The 15,919-nt window shown below is 46.9% G+C and overlaps 1 pseudogene; it reads left to right on the forward strand.

Moving 5' to 3' along the window:
• Positions 1–578: 578 nt before the first annotated feature.
• Positions 579–10,744, forward strand: LOC100443771 (mediator of RNA polymerase II transcription subunit 15-like; annotated as a pseudogene).
• Positions 10,745–15,919: the final 5,175 nt, after the last annotated feature.

Genomic DNA, 15,919 nt, shown 5'->3' on the forward strand with positions numbered 1-15,919 from the left:
TTCCCTACCTCAGTGTAAGAAGCAAGGAACAAGGTGCCTAATTTTGATCTGTTTTCCACATTTCTTCTAGGTGGGTAACTCGCCTGTCATGGGGGAGTCTGAGCCCTAGGCCAGCTCCTCTGAGTTGCACACGAGACCCTCTTGGGAATAAGAACATCTGTTTCTCTTCTCCAACCTGTCTGGGAGGTGAGGCTGCTAGCTCTCGGGCTGCATGCCCACCCACACCCCTTCTCCCTTCTGGGGCCTCATGTCTGTTCTTTGTGACAACCTTGTTACAAAGCTTGTCGTAGAGGAAGCATGAAACTGAAGGGCCTAGATGACAAATGCTTGGCCTTCATAACCTCACACACTCACGGATCATGCAAGTGCTGAGGGAGAGCTATAAGCTGGCTGTGTGTCCCTCATAGCTGAACATCCCTAGAATAAAATGTCTACTTCCCTGGTAGGCATCGCCACGGCATGGCGATTGGCACGGTGACCGCACATCACTGGTCATATTGCCTCCTTGATCTCAGGAGTTGGAAATGAGAAGACGCCATTGCCGCTGAGAGGGGGCACTGTGTTGGTTTGTGGCGGGAATGGCCATCTCCACCAGCACCCTTTTCTTCATCATGGCAGTGTCCCTGCTGTATCACATCCTGGACTCTGTTATATTCCTCACTGGCATCACTGTGGCCAGTGTGCCCAAGGTGTCCTGGCCACTGTTACTGTGAGTCCCTGCTGTTAGGCAGCTGCACTCAGCCCTGTGGACACAGCATTGCTGCTATCTCCCCCAAGTCCAGGCACCAACCCTCCCTGCCAGGGACAATCACGGCACCTTCCGAATAGACTGTTTCTTAGAGGGACAAAAGTAATTGCCTAAAATTAGACAAACTTACTTTAAAACAACAACAAAAATATTAAGAGAAATAAGGATATTTTAAAACGACAAAGGGTAAATTAATCAGGAAAATGTAAAACTTATTGACATATATGCACTCAGGGAAAGAGTACAGAAACACAAGAAGCAAAACTTGACAGAAATGAAATAATTCAGCAATGCTAGTTGGAGACTTTAATACCCTACTTACACTAATGGGTATAACAACTAGACACAAGATAACAAGGAAATAGAAAATATGAACAACATTATAAACCAAATACACCTAACAGGTATATATAGAACACATCATTCAACAGCAGAATCTGTATTCTTCCCAAATGCACACAGAACATTTTCTAAGACACTATGCAAAGCCATAAAACAAACATCAATTAAATTGAAGGATTAAAATAATACAAAGAATATTTTCTCATCATAATAAAAGCAAATTAGGGATCAATGAAAGGAAGAAATCTGGGAAACTCCTAAAAATGTGAACATTAGCAGAAACCTTCCAAAATAATAAAAGGTCAAAAAAGAAACCACAAGTAGTATAAGACAGTATTTTAAGATAAATGAAAAAGTAGACAAAACCTAAAAAAAACGTACAGGATTAATTGAAAACTATGCTCTGAAGGAAGCTTATAGCAGAATTCCATCAATGAAAAAGCAGAAAAATCTCAAATCAATAACTAAATGCCTGTTAAAAACATTTAAATGGAAATGGCTGACCCCACTCATCTGAGAAAAGGATATCAGTTGGGGCAAAAATAGTCTTGCTGAAAAACCCTAGGAAGGAAGACTTGGAAAGGATTCCCTTTGGAATTTAGGGTTGTGACAATAGTTTTGGGACCCTAGAAGGCAATGTGGATGCTCAGGGTCTGGCACGTGATCAGGAATGACCCAGGAAGACCCTAAGCTCTCACCTCTGACCTTCAAACTCTGCAGAAGAAGAAAGTAAAAAGAAGTTGTCATTAGATTAAAATAATTGGTTATAAGATGTTCTTTACAAGCTTCATGGTAACCAAAAACCAAAATCCTATGATAGGTATACACAAAATAGAAAGCAAGCAGTTAAAACATACTACCAGAGCAACTCACTTTTATACAAAGAAACACAGGAAGCATGGAAGAAAGGAAGAGAGGACCAAACAATCAACTAGAAAAGAAATAGCAAAAATTGCAATAGTACGCCTTTACCTATCAATAATAACACTGAAGGTAAATGGACTAAATGATACAATCAAAAAACACAGAGTAGCTCAATCATTTAAAAGACAAGAGCCAACTATCGGCTTCCTACAAGAAATCCACTTCACCTATAAAGACACACATAGATTGAAAATGAAGGGGTTGAATCCCGAAGATGGCTGAATAGGAACAGCTCCGGTCTACAGCTCCCAGCGTGAGCGACGCAGAAGACGGGTGATTTCTGCATTTCCATCTGAGGTACCGTGTTCATCTCACGAGGGAGTGCCAGACAGTGGGCGCAGGTCAGTGGGTGAGTGCACCGTGCGCCAGCCGAAGCAGGGGCGAGGCATTGCCTCACTCGGGAAGCGCAAGGGGTCAGGGAGTTCCCCTTCCAGGGGTGACAGACGGCACCTGGAAAATCGGGCCACTCCCACCCGAATACTGTGCTTTTCCGACGGGCTTAGGAAACGGTGCCCCAGGAGAGTATAGCCCGCACCTGGCTCAGAGGGTCCTACGCCCACGGAGTCTCGCTGATTGCTAGCACAGCAGTCTGAGATCAAACAGCAAGTCGGCAGCGAGGCTGGGGGAGGGGCGCCCGCCATTGCCCAGGCTCGCTTAGGTAAACAAAGCAGCCTGGAAGCTTGAACTGGGTGGAGCCCACCACAGCTCAAAGAGGCCTGCCTGCCTCTGTAGGCTCCACCTCTGGGGGCAGGACACAGACAAACAAAAAGACAGCAGTAACCTCTGCAGACTTAAATGTCCCTGTCTGACAGCTGTGAGGAGAGCAGTGGTTCTCCCAGCCCGCAGCTGGAGATCTGAGAACGGGCTGACTGCCTCCTCAAGTGGGTCCCTGACCCCTGACCCCCGAGTAGCCTAACTGGGAGGCACCCCGCAGCAGGGGCAGACTGACACCTCACATGGCAGGCCAGGTACTCCAACAGACCTGCAGCTGAGGGTTTTGTCTGTTAGAAGGAAAACTAACAGAAAGGACATCCACACCAAAAACCCATCTGTACATCACCATCATCAAAGACCAAAAGTAGATAAAACCACAAAGATGGGGAAAAAACAGAGCAGAAAAACTGGAAACTCTAAAAACCAGAGTACCTCTCCTCCTCCAAAGGAACGCAGTTCCTCACCAGCAACGGAACAAAGCTGGACGGAGAATGACTTTGACGAGCTGAGAGAAGAAGGCTTCAGACGATCAAATTACTCCGAGCTACGGGAGGATATTCAAACCAAAGGCAAAGAAGTCGAAAACTTTGAAAAAAATTTAGAAGAATGTATAACTAGAATAACCAATACAGAGAAGTGCTTAAAGGAGCTGATGGAGCTGAAAACCAAGGCTCGAGAACTACGTGAAGAATGCAGAAGCCTCAGGAGCCGATGCGATCAAATGGAAGAAAGGGTATCAGCCCTGGAAGATGAAATGAATGAAATGAAGCGAGAAGGGAAGTTTAGAGAAAAAAGAATAAAAAGAAACGAGCAAAGCCTCCAAGAAATGTGGGACTATGTGAAAAGACCAAATCTACGTCTGATTGGTGTACCTGAAAGTGACGGGGAGAATGGAAACAAGTTGGAAAACACTCTGCAGGATATTATCCAGGAGAACTTCCCCAATCTAGCAAGGCAGGCCAACATTCAGATTCAGGAAATACAGAGAACGCCACAAAGATACTCCTCAAGAAGAGCAACTCCAAGACACATAATTGTCAGATTCACGAAAGTTGAAATGAAGGAAAAAATGTTAAGGGCAGCCAGAGAGAAAGGTCGGGTTACCATCAAAGGGAAGCCCATCAGACTAACAGCGGATCTCTCGGCAGAAACCCTACAAGCCAGAAGAGAGTGGGGGCCAATATTCAACATTCTTAAAGAAAAGAATTTTCAAGCCAGAATTTCATATCCTGCCAAACTAAGCTTCATAAGTGAAGGAGAAATAAAATACTTTACAGACAAGCAAATGCTGAGAGATTTTGTCACCACCAGGCCTGCCCTGAAAGAGCTCCTGAAGGAAGCGCTAAACATGGAAAGGCACAACCGGTACCAGCCACTGCAAAATCATACTGAAATGTAAAGACCATCGAGACTAGGAAGAGACTGCATCAACTAACAAGCAAAATATCCAGCTAACATCATAATGACAGGATCAAATTCACACATAACAATATTAACTTTAAATGTAAATGGACTAAATGCTCCAATTAAAAGACACAGACTGGCAAACTGGATAAAGACTCAAGACCCATCAGTGTGCTGTATTCAGGAAACCCATCTCACGTGCAGAGACACACATAGGCTCAAAATAAAAGGATGGAGGAAGATCTACCAAGCAAATGGAAAACAAAAAAAGGCAGGGGTTGCAATCCTAGTCTCTGATAAAACAGACTTTAAACCAACAAAGATCAAAAGAGACAAAGAAGGCCATTACATAATGGTAAAGGGATTAATTCAACAAGAAGAGCTAACTATCCTAAATATATATGCACCCAATACAGGAGCACCCAGATTCATAAAGCAAGTCCTGAGTGACCTACAAAGAGACTTAGACTCCCACACATTAATAATGGGAGACTTTAACACCCCACTATCAACATTAGACAGATCAACGAGACAGAAAGTCAACAAGGATACCCAGGAATTGAACTCAGCTCTGCACCAAGCGGACCTAATAGACATCTACAGAACTCTCCACCCCAAATCAACAGAATATACATTTTTTTCAGCACCACACCACACCTATTCCAAAATTGACCATATATTTGGAAGTAAAGCTCTCCTCAATAAATGTAAAAGAACAGACATTGTAACAAACTGTCTCTCAGATCACAGTGCAATCAAGCTAGAACTCAGGATTAAGAATCTCACTCAAAACCACTCAACTACATGGAAACTGAACAACCTGCTCCTGAATGACTACTGGGTACATAACGAAATGAAGGCAGAAATAAAGATGTTCTTTGAAACCAACGAGAACCAAGACACAACATACCAGAATCTCTGGGATGCATTCAAAGCAGTGTGTAGAGGGAAATTTATAGCACTAAATGCCCACAAGAGAAAGCAGGAAACATCCAAAATTGACACCCTAACATCACAATTAAAAGAACTAGAAAAGCAAGAGCAAACACATTCAAAAGCTAGCAGAAGGCAAGAAATAACTAAAATCAGAGCAGAACTGAAGGAAATAGAGACACAAAAAACCCTTCAAAAAATAAATGAATCCAGGAGCTGGTTTTTTGAAAGGATCAACAAAATTGATAGACCGCTAGCAAGATTAATAAAGAAAAAAAGAGAGAAGAATCAAATAGATGCAATAAAAAATGATAAAGGGGATATCACCACCGATCCCACAGAAATACAAACTACCATCAGAGAATATTACAAACACCTCTATGCAAGTAAACTAGAAAATCTAGAAGAAATGGATAAATTCCTCAACACATACACCCTCCCAAGACTAAACCAGGAAGAAGTTGAATCTCTGAATAGACCAATAACAGGAGCTGAAATTGTGGCAATAATCAATAGCTTACCACCCAAAAAAAGTCCAGGTCCAGATGGATTCACAGCCAAATTCTACCAGAGGTACAAGGAGGAGCTGGTACCATTCCTTCTGAAACTATTCCAATCAATAGAAAAAGAGAGAATCCTCCCTAACTCATTTTATGAGGCCAGCATCATCCTGATACCAAAGCCGGGCAGAGACACAACAAAAAAAGAGAATTTTAGACCAATATCCTTGATGAACATTGATGCAAAAATCCTCAATAAAATACTGGCAAACAGAATCCAGCAGCACATCAAAAAGCTTATCCACCATGATCAAGTGGGCTTCATCCCTGGGATGCAAGGCTGGTTCAATATATGCAAATAAATAAATGTAATCCAGCATAGAAACAGAACCAAAGACAAAAACCACATGATTATCTCAATAGATGCAGAAAAGGCCTTTGACAAAATTCAACAACCCTTCATGCTAAAAACTCTCAATAAATTAGGAATTGATGGGACGTATCTCAAAATAATAAGAGCTATCTATGACAAACCCACAGCCAATATCATACTGAATGGGCAAAAACTGGAAGCATTCCCTTTGAAAACTGGCACAAGACAGGGATGCCCTCTCTCACCACTCCTATTCAACATAGTGTTGGAAGTTCTGGCCAGGGCAATTAGGCAGGAGAAGGAAATCAAGGGTATTCAAGTAGGAAAAGAGGAAGTCAAATTGTCCCTGTTTGCAGATGACATGATAGTATATCTAGAAAACCCCATTGTCTCAGCCCAAAATCTCCTTAAGCTGATAAGCAACTTCAGCAAAGTCTCAGGATACAAAATCAATGTGCAAAAATCACAAGCATTCTTATACATCAATAACAGACAAACAGAGAGCCAAATCATGAGTGAACTCCCATTCACAATTGCTTCAAAGAGAATAAAATACCTAGGAATCCAACTTACAAGGGATGTGAAAGACCTCTTCAAGGAGAACTACAAACCACTGCTCAAGGAAATAAAAGAGGATACAAACAAATGGAAGAACATTCCATGCTCATGGGTAGGAAGAATCAATATCATGAAAATGGCCATCCTTCCCAAGGTAATTTACAGATTCAATGCCATCCCCATCAAGCTACCAATGACTTTCTTCACAGAATTGGAAAAAACTACTTTAAAGTTCATATGGAACCAAAAAAGAGCCCGCATCGCCAAGTCAATCCTAAGCCAAAAGAACAAAGCTGGAGGCATCACACTACCTGACTTCAAACTATACTACAAGGCTACAGTAACCAAAACAGCATGGTACTGGTACCAAAACAGAGATATAGCTCAATGGAACAGAACAGAGCCGTCAGAAATAATGCCACATATCTACAAGTATCTGATCTTTGACAAACCTGACAAAAACAGGAAATGGGGAAAGGATTCCCTATTTAATAAATGGTGCTGGGAAAACTGGCTAGCCATATGTAGAAAGCTGAAACTGGATCCCTTCCTTACACCTTATACAAAAATCAATTCAAGATGGATTAAAGACTTAAATGTTAGACCTAAAACCATAAAAACCCTAGAAGAAAACCTAGGCATTACCATTCAGGACATAGGCATGGGCAAGGACTTCATGTCTAAAACACCAAAAGCAATGGCAACAAAAGCCAAAATTGACAAATGGGATCTAATTAAACTCAAGAGCTTCTGCACAGCAAAAGAAACTACCATCAGAGTGAACAGGCAACCTACAAAATGGGAGAAAATTTTCGCAACCTACTCATCTGACAAAGGGCTAATATCCAGAATCTACAATGAACTCCAACAAATTTACAAGAAAAAAACAAACAACCCCATCAAAAAGTGGGCGAAGGACATGAACAGACACTTCTCAAAAGAAGACATTTATGCAGCCAAAAAACACATGAAAAAATGCTCACCATCACTGGCCATCAGAGAAATGCAAATCAAAACCACAATGAGATACCATCTCACACCAGTTAGAATGGCAATCATTAAAAAGTCAGGAAACAACAGGTGCTGGAGAGGATGTGGAGAAATAGGAACACTTTTACACTGTTGGTGGGACTGTAAACTAGTTCAACCCTTGTGGAAGTCAGTGTGGTGATTCCTCAGGGATCTAGAACTAGAAATTCCATTCGACCCAGCCATCCCATTACTGGGTATATACCCAAAGGACTATAAATCATGCTGCTATAAAGACACATGCACATGTATGTTTATTGCGGCATTATTCACAATAGCAAAGACTTGGAACCAACCCAAATGTCCAACAATGATAGACTGGATTAAGAAAATGTGGCACATATACACCATGGAATACTATGCAGCCATCAAAAATGATGAGTTCACGTCCTTTGTAGGGACATGGATGAAATTGGAAATCATCATTCTCAGTAAACTATCGCAAGAACAAAAAACCAAACACCGCATATTCTCACTCATAGGTGGGAATTGAACAATGAGAACACATGGACACAGGAAGGGGAACATCACACTCTGGGGACTGTTGTGGGGTGGGGGGAGGGGGGAGGGATAGCATTGGGAGATATACCTAATGCTAGATGACGAGTTGGTGGGTGCAGCACACCAGCATGGCACATGTATACATATGTAACTTACCTGCACATTGCGCACATGTACCATAAAACCTAAAGTATAATAATAATAATAATAAGAATAATAATAAAAGAAAAAAAAAAAAAAAAGAAAATGAAGGGGTTGAAAAAGACATTCCATGAAATGAAAACCAAAAAAGAGCAGGAGTAGCTACACTTATATGAGATAAAATAGATTTCAAGACAAAAACTGTAAAAAGAGACAATAAAGCTTATTATATAATCATCAATTCTTCAAGAGACTATAACTATTATAAATATATATGTACCCAGCATTGGAGCACTCAGATATATAAAGCAAATATTATTAGAGAGACAAACACCCATAAAATAATAGCTGGGACTTTAACACCCCACTTTCAGCATTGAACAGATCATCTAAACAGAAAGTCAACAAAGAATCATGAGACAATCTGTACTGTAAACTAAACAGACCTAATACATATTTACAGAATATTTCATCCGTCAGCTTCAGAATACGCATCCTTCTCCCCAGCACATAAAACAGTCTCAAAGATTGACCATATGGTAGACCACAAAACACGTTTCAAAAAATTTTTTTAAAACATGAAATTACATTAAATATGTTTTTCTGATCACACTGGAATAAAACTAGAAATAAATAAGTAAAGAAACTTTGAAAACCATACAAACACATGGAAATTAAACTACATGCTTCTGAATGACCATTGAGTCAATGAAGAAATTAAGAAGAAAATGTTTAAAAAATTTCTTGAGACAAATGAAAATGGAAACACAAAGTAATCAAATCTATGGGATACAACAAAAGCAGTGCTAAGGGGGAAGTTTATAGCAATAAACACCTACATAAAAAGTAGAAAAACTTCCAATAAACAACCTAATGTTGCCTCTTAAAGAAATAGCAAAGCAAGAGCAAAGCAAACCCAAAATCAGTAGAAGAAAAGAAATAACAAAGATCAGAGCAGAAGCCAGGGTGGTGGCTCATGCCTGTAATCCCAGCACTTTGGGAGGCCAAGGCAGGCGGACTACCTGAGGTCAAGAGTTTGAGACCAGCCTAGCCAACGTGGCAAAACCGAGTCTCTACTATAAATACAAAAATTAGCCAGGCATGGTGGCTGGTGCCTGTAATCCCAGCTACTTGGGAGGCTGAGGCAGGAGAATCGCTTGAACCGGGGAGGCAGAGGTTACAGTGGGCTGAGATCGCGCTATTGCACTCCAGTCTGGGTGACAAAGCAAGACTCCGTCTCAAAACAAAACAAAAAATCAGAACAGAAATGGAGACTAAAAAATAGAAAAGACCGATAAAATTTCCAGTTATATTGAATCATCAAAACCAGCAACAGACGCAGCAGCACAGGGCACAGCTGCAGCTACAGGAGCAGCAGCAACAGACTTTGCAGGCCCTGTGCCAATACAGCAGCCACCAATGCAATGTCTGCTGCAGCCTGCCCCCTCCCAGGTCCTGCCCCAGCAGCTGCAGCAGATACATCAACCACACCACCACTAGCAGCTGCCATAGTCCCGGCAACCTCCAGCTGCTCAGAACCAACCATCGCAGCTCCCGCCACAGTCAGTCACAGACCCAGACTTTGGTGCGGCAAGTGCAAGCATTCCCTGGACAGATGTATGCCCAACAACCGCTGCAATTTGTCTGAGCTCCAAGGGTAGTTCAGCAGCTGCAAGTGCAGCCCCACTGCAGCCGGTGCAGTCCGGGATGCAGTAGCTGACAGTGGTGCGGACCGCTGAGGCTCCCCAGGTGGTGGCTGCCGGAGTCCATGGTAGCCAGAGCAGCCTCCCCATGCTGTCCTCGCCGTCGCAGGGCCAACAGGTGCAGATCCTGCAGTCGATGTCCCCTCCCCGACAGCCGTCCTCACAACCCGGCCAGCCCGGGTCTCGCAGCCCAACTCCAACATCAGCTGCGGCCCTGCCCCAGCGCCCAGTGGCTAGCTTCCTGCCCAGCCCCTCACCGAAACCCTCCCAGAGCCCAGGGATGGCGCACCGCCAGAACTTCAGTGTCCCATGACCTGGATCTTTAAACGCCCCTATGAAACGCGGCTCAGTCGTGAGCCCAGCGGGCTCCAGCCAGGCGGAGCAGCAGCAGTGCCTGGACAAGCTAAAGCCGCTGCCCAAGTACACGGAGCCCCTGCGCCGACTGAGCAACGGGATCCACGGGAACCAAGACAGCAAAAGGGCTGCCGTAAGAGGAGCCTTCTGGACGCTCTGTCAGTCCGCTCTCAGCAGTGTTCCCTGGAGACCCTGTGGAAGCCTGAGATCGCCCTGGAGAAACGCAAGCATGACCTGGAGGTGCCCACGCCCCGACTGCCCCTGGCGCCGCTGACCACACAGCAGTACCTGCGCCGGCCGCTCCTGGACGCCGGCCTGGCCCGCATCTGCTTGCAGTCCTGAACCGTTCCCTGCACCGCGCCTTGGTGCTGCCCAGCACAAACACCTTTCCAAAGGAGGCAAATCAAATATGCATCTATCTCAGTGAGCAGGGGAGTGACTTTAAATAAAATGAGAGGCAGGTTTGCCCTAAGCAGCTCCCAGCTTAATTTACTGATTTTGGGGGGCCCAAAATATTTTCCTTTCACAGGCGCAATGGGAGCTCAGGGTCTCCTGAGAGCATCTTGTGTGCAGGCTCGAGGCACCTCCAGTCGCTTCCACAGGGGAACAGGGAGGACACAAGAAACCCTTCACACACACGATTCTCTGATCGCTGTTTTGGGTTCAGGCTCCCTGCTTTCGGCGTCTGGACGCCGCAGGCGGAAGCTAGGGTCAGGGTGCAACGCTGCCTCTGGAGGGAGCCCGGGCCTAGAGGCTGCCGGCTCCCCGCCCCCAGCTGGAGCTCAGCCCCGCCGAGCTTCGGCTCAGCACTGCGGGCGCCCGAGGAGCAGGGGCATCGGAGATCCTGTCCTCCGCACCCCTGCCCCGCTCTCGGGTCAGGGCCGCACCCCCGCTGTGCAGGATGCCCGGTGATGTCTGGGGGCCTTGCGCTCAGAGCACCCCGGGCGCTCTGCGCCACTGCAGAGTGTGCAGCCCTGGCAGGAGAGCCGTGCCTCCCTGTGCTACCCACACTCGGGACCCAGAGCAGCTCTCTGGCCACAGGATCCTCCTTTTTAATGTGCGCTGCCCCATCATCCGTGAGTTTTTCTTTCTTTTTGTTTTTGTTTTTGAACACAGTTTCGCTTTGTTGTCCAGGCTGGAGTGCAATGGCGCGATCTTGGCTCACTACAATCCCCGCCTCCTGGGTTCAAGCAATTATCATGACTCAGCCTCCTGAGTAGCTGGGATTACAGGCGCCGGCCACCAGGTCCAGCTGATTTTTTGTATTTTAGTAGAGGCGGGGTTTCACCATCTTGCCCAGGCTGGTTTCCAACTCCTGAGCTCAGGCAATCTGCCTGTCTGGACCTCCCAAAGCGCTGATTACAGGTGTGAGCCACAATGCCCAGCCTCGTGATTCTTACAATTGTATCACTCCTGTGTTTGTCCGGGGTTTATCATTGCAGCAGCCCCTTCTCCGTGCATCTGGGGCCCGCTGTCCCCTCAGGATGCTGTCAGCCTTGGAGCTGGCAGACACCAGTCTGGCCCTGGATGCCCAGACCTTGCCTCTCCTCTGAGGGCAGGGTCCTCTTCCTCCACCTGGTTCACCCCCCAGCTTCCTGGCACAGTTCTTGCTCCCTGTAGCAGCAAGAGACTGAGCTTAATGCCAGGAAATCTGGGCTGTGGGACGGGAGGGTGGGCTGCCAGTGAGGGTGGTACTGAGCTGACCACCCAGGACAATGGTGGCACCTGGGGCTATGGCGATGGGGGCCACATGGGCTGGGCAAGGCACTCTGGAGATGGCTGCCCAGGAGGAGGATGACCTGGTAGGACCAGGCGTAAGCCGCCCTGTGTGAGGCAGGAGAAGCCAGTAGCTTGCCCCCAGCAGTGTGCTGTGTTTGTGAGGAAGCTGCCTGCCCAGGCAGGGCACCAGGAAAGCCCTCCGGTCTCCAAAGAGGGCCCGCACAGCTTTGCCAATGGTTTTTTTCCAGGGTAGCTGCCAGGTCCTGGAATGAGCAAGACTCAGCTGCCCAGAGGGGTCCCTGCACACAGCAGGGGCTGGGATGGGACACCTGATAGCCAGTGAGAAACGCAAGCACGACTTGGGAGAAACACAAGCCTTATTTTCAGTCTTACAGATAAGGTGATCCTCATTTTGTCATGTGCATTTGTGTACCCGCTGAATAGCAAAATAACAGCAAGAAAAGATGACAATTTATATTTTCATAGACTCAGAAAAAGTAACAGGCAACACTGTGTTTCAAATTTTCGATTAGTTGATTTTAAAGTGCAAACATGGAAGAATCTGCAGCATGGTGGGAGAAAATAATTTTATTAATTTTATAATTTTACTGAGATTGCTATTTAAAATAATTAGATGTGGGGATACCATAGGAAAATAGGAAAAAGTTGATGCTGCAGATGAGTTTTTCAGATGAGTTTTAACAAATATTTTTGAATCTTGAATCTTTGAATAAGATGAAATTATTTTGAATATGTGTGTTTGGGTGATAACAGTTGCCAACAAAAATATGGCTCATAACACCAGTTTCATTTGATTGCCTTCGGTACATTTTTAAAAATGCTACACGACTTTATTCCACATTAGGTGAAATTTATTTTTTCTTAAAGTCAGATTTGATCGTGTAAAAAAAACATTCTGGATATGTAGGTAAATTTGATTTATTATCTGGTTATAGGAGTTTCTGATTGTAACTGGCATTGTTTGGATACAGGAGAGTTAATTAATCATCATTAATGAATCACAGTTAATGTGTCCATTACAGTTGAGTGCTACATCTTTACACTGGAAGAAGCAGTGGATGTGTAGCACAAACTTTGGAGTAAAATAGTTCTGGGTTCTTAATCCCTTCTCTGATATCTACCAACTCTATGTCCTTAGGCAAGTTAATTACCATCACTTTTCTGATCCATAAAGGGAATAATACTAATATCTACAAAATATGGTTAGAGTGAAGTTTCATGAAGTGATGCGTGTAAATAACCCGGCAGAGTGCCTGGGGATACAGCATGATTCATCACGATACCTACTAATATTAATATTGTCCAGTTAGAAAATTATTTAGATAAAATCATCTGGGTAATCATCACAGTGTATTAGCAACACAAAATCAATTTATAACCTCTTTTTACTCCTTCTGCTGGAGAAGCTGTAAAGCCTAAAGATTTGCCTTCTCAGTTTCCTTCTGGCTAGAGCTAGTCATGAGACCTTGTGGCCAACGGAATGATACCAACATATAAGACTTCTGGAAAAACTGGACAGACTCAGATGACCTAGATTTTAGCTGTTTGCCCCTTCTTTTTTCCCTTGTCTTTCTAATATCTGGGATGTGGGTGTGATGTTTGAAACTGTTCCAGCCCTGGACTCGGGCATTCAGAGTCAGAGGAACGTGTGTGGGCTGAAGGTGGCAGCGCTGGGGTGGCAAAATGGGTGGTGATGGGTCCAGCAGGGAGCATAGGGTCAGGGGACGTGGGTGCCAAGGCCCAGAAGCCAGGAGGAGGCAGGAGGGACAGCATTGTGCCTAGAACCTGGGAAGAGACAGAGGGGATCCCCAAGGTGGGTCCCCAGTTTAAAGTCGCAGGTGCCCTCTGCTGTGGCCACAGATGGCCAGGGAATTGGAAAACCCCACTGCATGGAGTTGGCCCAGGCAGGGCTGGACACCCATCGGGAGCAACCCAAGTGCAGGGTGGGCGACTGGGAGCTAGCCTGGGGGTACAGCTGCTGCCCGGCTGACAAAAATTCACCAACGGTTGCCATGGTTCAGATGTCCCTCTCATGGCCATGGCTGGGGACACAGTGGACAATGGGCACAGGCTCACAGGTCAGTGAGGACAGTGCAGGTGTTGGGGACTTGAGGGAGGGGAGTAGCACTGGGCAGGCCCCTGGCCAAGCCTGGATGATGGGGCAGGTGGAAGGGCAGGGAGTACCATGTGCCCGGCCGTGCACTGTGGACATGGGGGCTTCCCTGCTCCCATCCTGGTGGCCAGAGTGAGGATGTTTTATGCTCCTTCAAGGACATCAACCACCTCCCCTTCCTGGGACCTTGGACAAGGCGCACTGTCCAGGTTCCCCCCACTGGCCTCACAGGGTTTGGTGAGTATGGCAATGGGACAGGGCCACTCTCGGCCCAGGCTGCAGTGAGCACTCAGCCAACCTGGCCACAGTCTGGTCACTGGGGACCTGGTGTCTGCTGCCCACAGGCCTAAAGACCCCAACACCCATCCCATCCCAGGCTCCCCAAGGCTGGGCAGATGAGGGTGAGAGGCCCCTGTTCGCTGGGACCCATTCTTGACAGGCTGGGCTGGGCTGTGCAGGGGCACACCTGCTCTGGGGGGATGTGGGGTGGGGACACTTCTGGGCCTGGTTCTGTTGGCCCCAAGGACAGACATGGCATCCCTGGCAACAGCTACACCAGAGGCTCAGGAGCCAGGAGACAGAGCCCAGGCCAGCCGGGCCCCTACTGGGGATCAGTTACCGGGGCTGCAGATGTGGAGGGACTCTCTCGAGGGGTCAGCACCAGGGGACAGACAGGGGCTGCAGTCCCCCCGCCCCAGGCTGGGACAGAGGATGAGCCAGCCCAACCCTTCCCTACCCAGCATTCCCCAGGGGCTGCTGTCACCCTGCACACAAGAAGCTGTCCCAGGCTGTCACCATCTGACACTGCCCAGGCTCTCCCCTTGGAATCCCTGATTAGCAACTATGGCCACCCTAGTCCCTCCCACTAACCTTGGGCAGAGCACGGGGACCCTGATCCCATCTGCACTGCTGCCCACCTCCACCTGCAGTATGGTGGATAACTGGGCTGGGAGGGGGATCCCAAGACGGTGCATGCTTGGGGAGCCCCAGCACCCAGGCAGTGGGAGGCCAGGGAGGAGTTGTCCCTGCTGGGCATAGCACGGTCACTGCAGACCATGGGTCAGCCTCAGCGCTGAGGACCCACCAGTACACAGGAGGTGCTCAGTAAATGCTGGAGGAGTAAGTAAGCAAGGGTCCACGTGGTGTGAAACTCCTGTGCCCTGGAGCCCTACCCAGACTCCAGCACTGTGATGTTTATTTCTCCCACCCCAAGACCCCCTCAGTGACAACCTGGGACCCTTAACAAATGCCTTTTTCTTCCAGGGTCCATCTGGACCTCAGGGCCCTCTAGGATACCCAGGACCTCCAGGTGTCAAGGTAACTGACCACCAGGCTGGGGATAAGGGACTGTGTTGAAGGGAGTGAGATGGGGTCTCAGGGGCTCACTCCTTCCAACCCACCTCCATCCCCTGGCCACTCTGTCATCCTCTAATTTCAGGGTGCAGATGGAATTTGGGGTCTGAAGGGCCATAAGATGCAAAGGTGAGCAGAATTTCCCAGCACCTCACTCCTGCCATTGCTGCTCCTCAGCCTGCCCCTGGCTGCCCTCCAGCTCCTGATCCCACCCTTCCACCCATGTTCTCGGAAGCCTCCATTAGAGTCCCCGGCCCTCTATCAACTGTGGGGTCATCTCACCTCCACCTTTCTCAGGGGATGGCTTTCTGAGGTTCAAAGGTGACATAGATGTGAAAGGTGTCAGGCTGAGTAGAGACCTCACACTGGCCCCAACTCCATGTCCTAATGATTCTCCACTCTGGAGCCCCCAAGCACCAGTTCATTCCTCGGAGGCCCCGGGCTCCTCAGTTCCAGTGCTGTGCATCCTTGGGGGCCTCGTCCCTGCAG

This window comes from Pongo abelii, chromosome 22, assembly GCF_028885655.2.
Source record: "Pongo abelii isolate AG06213 chromosome 22, NHGRI_mPonAbe1-v2.0_pri, whole genome shotgun sequence".
In the NCBI taxonomy this organism is placed as follows: Eukaryota; Metazoa; Chordata; class Mammalia; order Primates; family Hominidae; genus Pongo; species Pongo abelii.